The sequence below is a fragment of the Rhinolophus sinicus genome, chromosome 14, assembly GCF_057876585.1.
Source record: "Rhinolophus sinicus isolate RSI-liver-muscle chromosome 14, RSI-T2T, whole genome shotgun sequence".
Taxonomy (NCBI): Eukaryota; Metazoa; Chordata; class Mammalia; order Chiroptera; family Rhinolophidae; genus Rhinolophus; species Rhinolophus sinicus.
This window is the reverse complement of record NC_142514.1, coordinates 82,588,794-82,598,087: the sequence shown is the minus strand read 5'-3', so window position 1 is coordinate 82,598,087 and position 9,294 is coordinate 82,588,794.

Sequence of the window (9,294 nt, the reverse complement as noted above, 5' to 3'; positions counted from 1 at the left end):
GGTGGCATGTGTTCCCCGCCCCCAACACCCGTCCCCTCGTTCCCCCTACCCACTCCTACCCAGAGGATCTCGCGACACGTTACCCTTGCTGTCCCAGCGGTGACTGGGGTGCTGTCCCCTCCCCTGCCCGCGAGGTCCCTACCTGGAGGCGACTTCAGAACGCCAGGACGGTGCGACTCCAGCTGTCTGCGGTGGAGGGCCCGTTTTGTTTTTTTAATTTACTTTTCCCCCCCCAGTTTGTAGAAATAAATGAAGACCAAGCAAATGAGAAATGGAAATGCAGTTTATTCAGAGCTTGCTCTACGAGGGAGTCAGCCCCCATCACTTGTGTTTTGGCAGAGACTCAGAGGCAGGCAGGGGGGTGGGAAAGGACTGGAAAGAAGGGAAGGTTTCAGGTGTGCCCTCAATGGAGGCTGTTGCCATGGGGAAGCTGTAGGCAGACCTGTGAGAAGCACGGCATCCTATGTGATCTGTTAGCCATGTTTGGCTTTCTCTGGTTGGTTCTAAATTGGAAGCAGGGGCAAAAACTAGGGAAGCTGTCAGTTACTAATCCGCGTCCTGGCCATTTGGGACAACTGTTACAGAAGTTACCGTTTAGCTTCCTGGGTTGTTTAGCTTCCTGGATTATTTACTAAAGTTGGCAGTCTGGCTTCCTGCAAGTCTGACTTGTAGCGGGCTGCCTTCCTAGGCTAATTATTACAGATAAGGGGTGGTTTTCCTAGGCAGGTTGTTGCTGCAGGTTGTGGGTCAGAGTTCTATTTTTATACATAGACCTCTGCCTCTATATTCAGCCTCGCAAGTAAAACACTGTATGAATCAGTTATATGAAAAATGAAATTTAAAAACAAGGTGTACTAAATACAAGCCCCAATTTATTAGCTTCAGCGGACATAAAATCACTATTTAAAATGGCTATTAAAGTTTATAAACACTTTCAGTTTCTATGGTGACCTTGTCACAAACCAGTACCAGTTCTGAAACATCCTTCTGAGCAGCACTGCCTGAGTGGGTTTTCAAACTACTGAGGTTTAAGAAGAACCACCTAAAGAAAACTTGGTTCAGTGATGGGTGCTGCCTCCTCCAAAGCCCATATCTGTACAGAACAGACTACACAGGGGCTAATCTCTTAGAGGGAAACTTAGAAATTAGCAGTACAGAAGTCAATCCAGTTTCCGTGTCAGTAAGTTTGTGGCATAAAGTTTGTGGTATAAAGAAGCCCGTGGTGGTTGAACTCAAACATCGTGTTCCTCCCAACTCCCCTACCATCACATCTTTAGTTCCTCAGTGTTAGGTCTCTGAATGTTAGGTCTCAGAGACCTTGACTTACAGACAGAGCCATGTCTGCAAGAAAATAACAAAATGTCTGTTGACCTGCACCAGCAGACAGAGCCAAACTTGCAATAACAGAAAACACCACAAAACAGCTACTGGCTTACAAACAGTCAACATTTTCTGTTCAAACAATGCTACCCTGTCAGCACAGTCCCTACGAAACCCTCCTCACCTCCTCCCTCAGGGCCACAAGTCTCCTTTAGGCATGGAAGTCCGATATAATTTTCTGTCTTAACAATAAAAACTTTCTTAACTTGCCTGACCACGTGTGTTCCTTTACCGGCTGACCTCTCACTCAGTACTATGGTACTAAGCCTTGCTGAGGCTGTGTTTCTTTACATTTGTAAGCAGAGTTCTTCAAGTTACAGCTTTCAAGACTTCCGTTTACTTAATCTAAATCTAGGCCCAGTTACTGACTTTTATAATCTCCTTTGTCTTATCTTTAAAATAGAACTAGTAGTGGTGACAATATCATAGAAGTATTAAAAAGATTAAATAAGAAGGTATGTAAAGTGCTTGGCACAGTACATGGAGTGTGGCACAGTGAGGATATATGTGAATTGGCTGCTATTAGCTAAATGATGACAGAATATGGTTGCCTTTAACTGCCATCCTCTGTGCTTTTTGATCCGATAAACAGAATATTTGGAAGCTTCTAGAAGAGATAAGTCTTGGAGACTATTCTTAAAACTTCAGCCAGAATGACCCTTTAAAAATGTCCCTCCTCTGCTCAAAATCCTGTGATGGCTCCCCATTTCACTCAGAATAAAAACCAAAGTCTTTTCGTTATCTGCTTCCTCTTACCTTAACCTCATACACTACTAGGGACACTCCTGCCTTAGCACCTTCTCATGTTTGTCCCCTCTGCCTGAGATGCTGTTTCTCCAGAAAGCCACATCACCTATTCCCTGCCTCAATTTTGGTCAAATGTCCCCTCTAAAGGCTTATCCTAACCACCCTGCCTAGAATTGCAAACCCCATTACCTGAATCCCAATTTTCCCCACCCCCTTACTCTGCTTTTCCTTTTTCAGAATACCTAACACACTACATAATTTACTTCTTTTAGTTTTTATAGGGTCTATCCCACTACTAGAATGTCAGTTCCACAAGGCCAGGAATCTTTACTTTGTTAATTGATTCACCCGAGTTCATGGAACAGTGGCTGGCACATAGTAAGTGCCTAATAGAGACTTGCTGAATGAATGAAAAGAAATCCCACGCACTGTGAATGGGCGGCCATTCTTTCCTCCTTCACGCAGTGTATTTGGGCTGTGGGCTGTTAGAGCACAGCGCAGAACATAGAGTGAAAGTGAGCTGGTGAGCTATTGTGGTTTATAAAAAGAAATATACAGAGGGTGCCAAAAAAATGTATACACATTTTAAGAACGGAAAAAACTATTAAAATTATGCTGATGGAACACATGAAGGTGCTGCGAGAGTGGCACACAAAAAGAGCATGGAAGCTCCTCTCCCTTCCCCATAACTTCCCTATGCATCTCTTTCATATGGCTGTTCCTGAGTTATATCCTTTTATAATAAACCGGTAATCTAGTAAGTAAAATGTTTCTCTGAGTTCTGTGAGCCACTATAGCTAATTAATCAAACCCAAATAGGAGGTCATTGGAACCTACAATCTAAAGCCAGTTGGTCAGAAGTGCAGGTGACAACCTGGAAGTGTATTAATAATTGGAATCTGAAGTGGGGGTGGAGAGACCAGTCTTACAGAACAGAACCCTTAATCTGTAAAATCTGAAGACGTCTCTGTGATAGATGGTGTCAGAATTGAGTTAAATAGTAGGACATCCAACTGGTGTCCTAGCATTACTTTGTGCTGTGGGGACCCCTCCATCACCCAAAGCACTTATCAGAACTGGGTGACATAATCTTAGCAGGCAATAACATTTTCATGGAATTTAATTCAAATAAGAATTTCAAAAGTCACAGGTGCACTTTATGTGAATGTATGTACTGTATTTCCCCGAAAATAAGACCAGATCTTATACTGATTTTTGCTCCAAAAGATGCATTAGGGCTTATTTTCAGGGGATGTCTTATTTTTTCATGTACAACAATCTACATTTATTCATGTACAACAATCTACATTAATTCAAATACAGTCATGTCATCTTCTTCTGAAACATCGTCATAACTCTCCAAACCCCAAATTCCGGCTTGAATTTCTTGCGACTCCACTTCCTGTAGAACCATTGGCCCCGATCTCTCATGTCCAGCAATAGAGCTCTCCTTAAATGAGCACTTCTTGTCCATGTAGCCTGCTCGCAGTGCATTGGTAACATAGCTGTGAGTGATTTTATCCCATGAATTCTTCACCTAAGTCACAACCTCTTGTAGGCTAGGCTTCACAAAGTTTCCACTCTGATTTCACTCCATTCTGTTTTCAGTGTAGTCATTGATTTCCATGCGCAAATGGTCCATGAATGGCTTGTTTATTGCAATATCAAGAGTCTGGGATAGGCAATCATTCCTGTGGGAATCATTATTTGATCTATTCTTCTCTCTTCAAGGAAGTTCTTCATGTCTTTAGTCTTTAGCACGGTGAGTGCTGGCTGAATCCCAGACTAGCAGACCTCTTTGGCCACCTCGCAAAACAAGTGGCAGCATTAAATCGACCCATTTCCTTATAACTGCTTGTGTGCACCAGGCTTTTTCAGTTTCAAGAACATTAATGCCTGAAACACATTCAACCTTATCTTTCTTGCCCTTAGTGATGATTAGAGGTGGGGCTTTCTTTCCATCCAGACGAATTGCCAAAATACAGGTAACACGTGCACTTTTGTAACCAGTGGACAGAATGTAGATTGACAAGGCACGCCTCTGATCAATTGTCGTTTGAGATCCTTGGCCCATAAACACTGCAGTTTCATCCATAGTAATCATGTTGGAGAGTTGGTATTTAGAAAAGTCGATGCCATCAACAAAGGACTTGAACACAAGTGCACATTTAATAACTTCAGTAGCTTCCAGCTTGAACAGTGCTGTCAATCTTCTTAGAGACAGTTCATATCGCTGAAGGAAGCCAATCAGCCAGTGTTGTGATGCTTTGAATTCTTCTGGGGATATTTCTAACCGTGGTGTTATTGCAAGGGCAAATGCTTGAATGTCAGCCCTGCGCACAATCAAAGCCTTTGCTCTCCTGTCAGCAATCCGTTCACAGATGATGTCTTCAAGTTCAGGAAATAATGGTTGCTGACCTGATCCACACTTTCACTTCTCAGCATTTTCCTCATCTACCTGTTGACTGAGGTTATCATACTCTGCTCGCCATTTTCGGACCACCTGGAAGTCCAACTTCTCTTTGCAGAAAGCCCTCAGATTCTTGTCCCAGGAGTCCTCCATGATTCCTTTCTTGTACTCGACAGAATAGCTCTTTCTTTTTGCACTCATCTTGTCTGGAGGTCAAAATATTATTCCCTTTAAATTTACCATTAATCAAGTATCAACTGAAGACTTACGAGACAGGAGTGGCAACAAAAATGATGACAGTTAAGAATCATGGTCTACACAAAAGCAATGAGAAATTGTCGGCACCAAAATTCAGAAAACGTTTCTTTATTTCACACGAGTGCATTAAGTACGTCTGTTACAATACACAACATATTGAATTATGAAGATTCATATTAGACACAACCATGTCTGTTCATTATCAAGTACGCACGTTATTCGCGCATTGTGTCTGTTCTCTAATTGGTCATTCGGCAATAAGTCTCGAGTTTATCTGTTTACATAGGCGTTTACCTCTCGTTCAAAGGGTCCTGCTTGGGTATTTACAAATACTTAATTATAATTTATATTAATTTTACGTATTAATGTCAATAATGTTTTTATTTATATTTAATTATATATTAATATTATTATTTTATAATTCAGTGCGTCCGTCGTGTGTTGCAACGGACATACTAAGTGCATCCATCTGGCTGACAATCTTAACTGGGGCTTATTTTTGGGGTAGGGCTTATATTACGAGCATCCTGAAAAATCATGCTAGGGCTTATTTTCCGCTTAGGTCTTATTTTCAGGGAAATACGGTATACCTTGCTGTGGATTTGTAGCTAGCATCACGCCTCACTGCCTTGTGACCTGAGTGCCCTCTGGTGGTTAACTGTCCTTACTAAATTATGGAAATAATTGTATTGCTAGTCAATCAAATTCAGTATGGAAAGGGTCTCAATGGTTAGCCAGTCCCATTAAACGTGGTGCAGAGAGCCAGATTTCAGGGTATTAAATCAGCAGGATATGTTTAGGAATGGCATCATAGCTTTCAACTATTAAATTCCCTTGTGGGAGGATAGTAATTATCAAATAACATAACCTCAATCTTTGCCCCCTTTTTTTAAGAGGTAAGGAAATGAAGACCCAGTGAGGTTATAGCTCTAAGGAAACTGTCTTCATTTTGAGTAGCAACTTAGGTTAATCTAGTAAAAAATTCTTGTGAGCTAATCCTGAGCTGCCCTGAGAACATTTGCTGATTACAAAACTGAAAGTCATGGATTTTTATGATCATGCGGGTACTCTAGGAAAGGAATTATGCCTTATCAAAGGGGAAGTAGGAGCCAAGATTTTCACATGGTACCAGAGCCTTGTAGAGCTGCATTACTTGTGAAAAGCTGGGGGTGGGGTAGGAGTGGGAATCAGCTCTATACAAAGCCAATACGTTAAATTATTATTAACTCTTTTAAGTTTTATGTAGGACAAAGGAGTTCTTCCTTGTGATCAGTAAATATAACTATGTTCTCAACCCATAAAAAAAATTCTTTACAGCATGATTGGTGACTATGTATATAGATTCAGGTAATTGATGTATCAAATCACCTGCAAAAATCTGAAGAGACACAAATCTGGGTGGTCCTGGAGGCTCATTTTCTCCTTCATTTTAGTGATTTGGCAGAGAACTGGCTCAGCAGGTCTGAAATGGCTCCATCAAATAGGCAGTTACCCACCATGGGACTCTGGAGGCTCCCCCTTTCTGACCAGGGAGCTTTCCTTAGTGTCACAGCACTTCTCTCCTTTAACCTACCCTGACCTCATCACTGTAAATATGAAGATTAAAGGTGAAGGGGCCTCGTTGGACTGGCATGTTGGCCACAGTGCACATGGAGCCTCTATGCATGGCCTACGAGGTCTGACAATTAAGTTCGCGCACTCATCCTAGAAAAAGTGCTGCATACCTCGTTGCTGAATATCACTACGGTCACCTTCGAAGTACTCCCCTTGGGAAGCTGTGCACTGACACCAGTGCCCAGTCCACCCTTCAAAGCAAATTTGGAACTCTTTTTCTGGAATGGGCATCAGAGCTATCATCGTATTGCCCTCGATGTGCTGAACGTCATCAAAATGTCTTCCTTTCAATATTTCCTTTATCTTTGGGTAAAGAAAGAAGTCATTGGGGGCCAGATCAGGTGAGTAGGGAGGGTGTTCCAATGCAGTTATTTGTTTACTGGCTAAAGACTCCCTCACAGACGGCGTCGTATGAGCTGGTGCATTGTCGTAATGCAAGAGCCATGAATTGTTGGCGAAAAGTTCAGGTCGTCTAACTTTTTCACGCAGTCTTTTCAGCATTTCTAAGTAGTAAACTTGGTTAACTGTTTGTCTAGTTGGAACAAATTCATAATGAATAATCCCTCTGATATCAAAAAAGGTTAGCAACAGCATTACAAGTTCACGAATGTAATTGTCAGAACGCATAAGCTTGGGGATAATTAGGTTTGAGGAATTGCATGCACTCAACTACCATCTACTTGTAACTTTTTCCTCTAATAAACCCTATTTTACACCTGCATCGTTTGGCACTAGTAGTGTTTTCTCGAACCTTTTTCATGATACTTTTCCTGTACATGCATAGCTACGTACAGAAATGTCCTGTTCGAGGAAGGAGACATTCGTTTACCTGTCAAAGCTGGTAGCATGTGTTCTGCAGATATGATTATAGACTTCCAATACTGTCCTGGTATATGAAAGCTCTGGGTAGAGCCTTAGGTTGCCTCATGCACATGGAGTCACTGAACAAAGCATCCATTAACCACTGATAATCATTTGGCCTTGGCCCTCTTTCATATTTTGCATGAATCTTTGACCCTTCCAGTGTCAAGATGGCATTTGAAGTCAGAAGGGTAAAATGGAAACTCCATTTTCAGTGAAAAAAATTATAAAATAGGTGAAGAAATTTCCAAAAGCAGGGGAGACAGGGCACAGGTAGGAGAAAGCAGCGAGGGGCTCCAAAGCAGCAGACCTCAGAAAGAGCCAGCAAAACACACTTCTCCAAAGTATTTTTATCAGGAGAAAATGTTGGAATCTGCCAAACACTTTTTCTACATATGCAGAGATAATCCCATGGTTTTTCATGCGTACTTTGTTAGTACGAATTACATTGATTGATTTTTCAAATATGAAACAAACTGTGCATTCCTGGGATAAAATCCACGTAATCATGATATAGTGTTATTTATTGTTGGATTTGATTTACTAAAATTTTGTTTATAAATTTTGCATCTATTTTCCTGAGGGATAATGTTCTGTAGTTTTCTTTATCTTGTAAAGTGTTTATTTGGTTTTAACATCAGGTTAATGCTGACCACATAGAACAAATTGGGAAGTGTTACCTCTATTTCTATTTTGTGGAACGGTCTGTGCAGAGCTGGTATTATTTCTTCCTTGAATGTTGGGTAGAATACACCAGAAAAACCATTTGGGCCTAGAGTTTTCTTTTTGAGAAGGTTTTAAACTATATATGCAATGTCTTTAATAGGTAGAGGGCTATGCAGTGCTTCTATTTCTTCTTGATTAAGCTTTGGTTGTTTAGGTTTTTCAAGAAAATGTCCCATTTATTTAAGTTTTTAAATGTATTGTCATAAAGTTCTTCAAAATGTACCCTTATTTTCCCTTTAGTGGTGTGCGGTTTTGCAGGTGTATGTCCTGTAGTGATGTCACCTCTCTCATTCATGATCTTGGGCATTTGTATCCTCTCTTTTTTTCCTGATCAGTCTGGCAGGAAGTTCATCAATCTAATTGATCTTCTCAAAGACTCGCTTTTATTTCATTGATTTTCTCTAATATTTTTCTTCTTTCTATGTCATTTTTCCACTCTTATCTTTATTATTTCCTTTCTTCTGCTTTCTGTAGTATAATTTGTTCTTCTTTCCTAGGTTCTTAAAGTGCAAACTGCTTAGAGACTTTTCTTCTTTTCTAATATATGTATTTAGTACTGTAGATTTCCCCTCAGGATTATTTTAACAGCTTCCCACAAATTTTAATGTGTTGTGTTTTCATTTTCACTCAGTTCAAACTCCTTTCTAATTTCCCTTTGATTTCTTCATTGACCTTGGGTTATTTAGAAATGGGTTATTTAGTTTTTAAATATTTGATGACTTCTCCAGAGATCCTCCTGTATCTAATATTTAATTTAATTCCATTGTGGTCAGATAATATATTTCTTATGATCTGAATTCTTTTAAAACTATTGAGAATTGCTTAAATGTTAAGTGTTCCATATACTATTAATATGTATTCTGCTGTTTGGGGTGGGTGGGGTTATATATGTCAATTAGGTCTAGTTGGTTGATTCTGTCATTCAAGTCATCTATATCCTTACTGATTTTCTGTCTACTTGCTTTATCAATTGTTTTCTCTACCTCTATTAAGGTATAATTGACAAATAAAATTGTGTCTATTTAAAGTGTACAACGTGTCTCAGACTTTGTAGTTTTCATCTCTGAAATTTCAATTGTGGTCCTTTTTTATATCTTCCATGCCCCTACCTAAAATTTTAATGTAAGAAATAGTGTTATAACAACTATTTTAATGTCCTTGTCTGGTAACTTTAACCTCTGTGTCAATTCTGGGCAAGTTTCAATTAATCAATTTTTCTTCTCATTATGGGTTGTATTTCCTTCCTTCTTTACATGCTTGGTAATTTTTTATTGGATGGCAGACTTTGTGAACTCTAC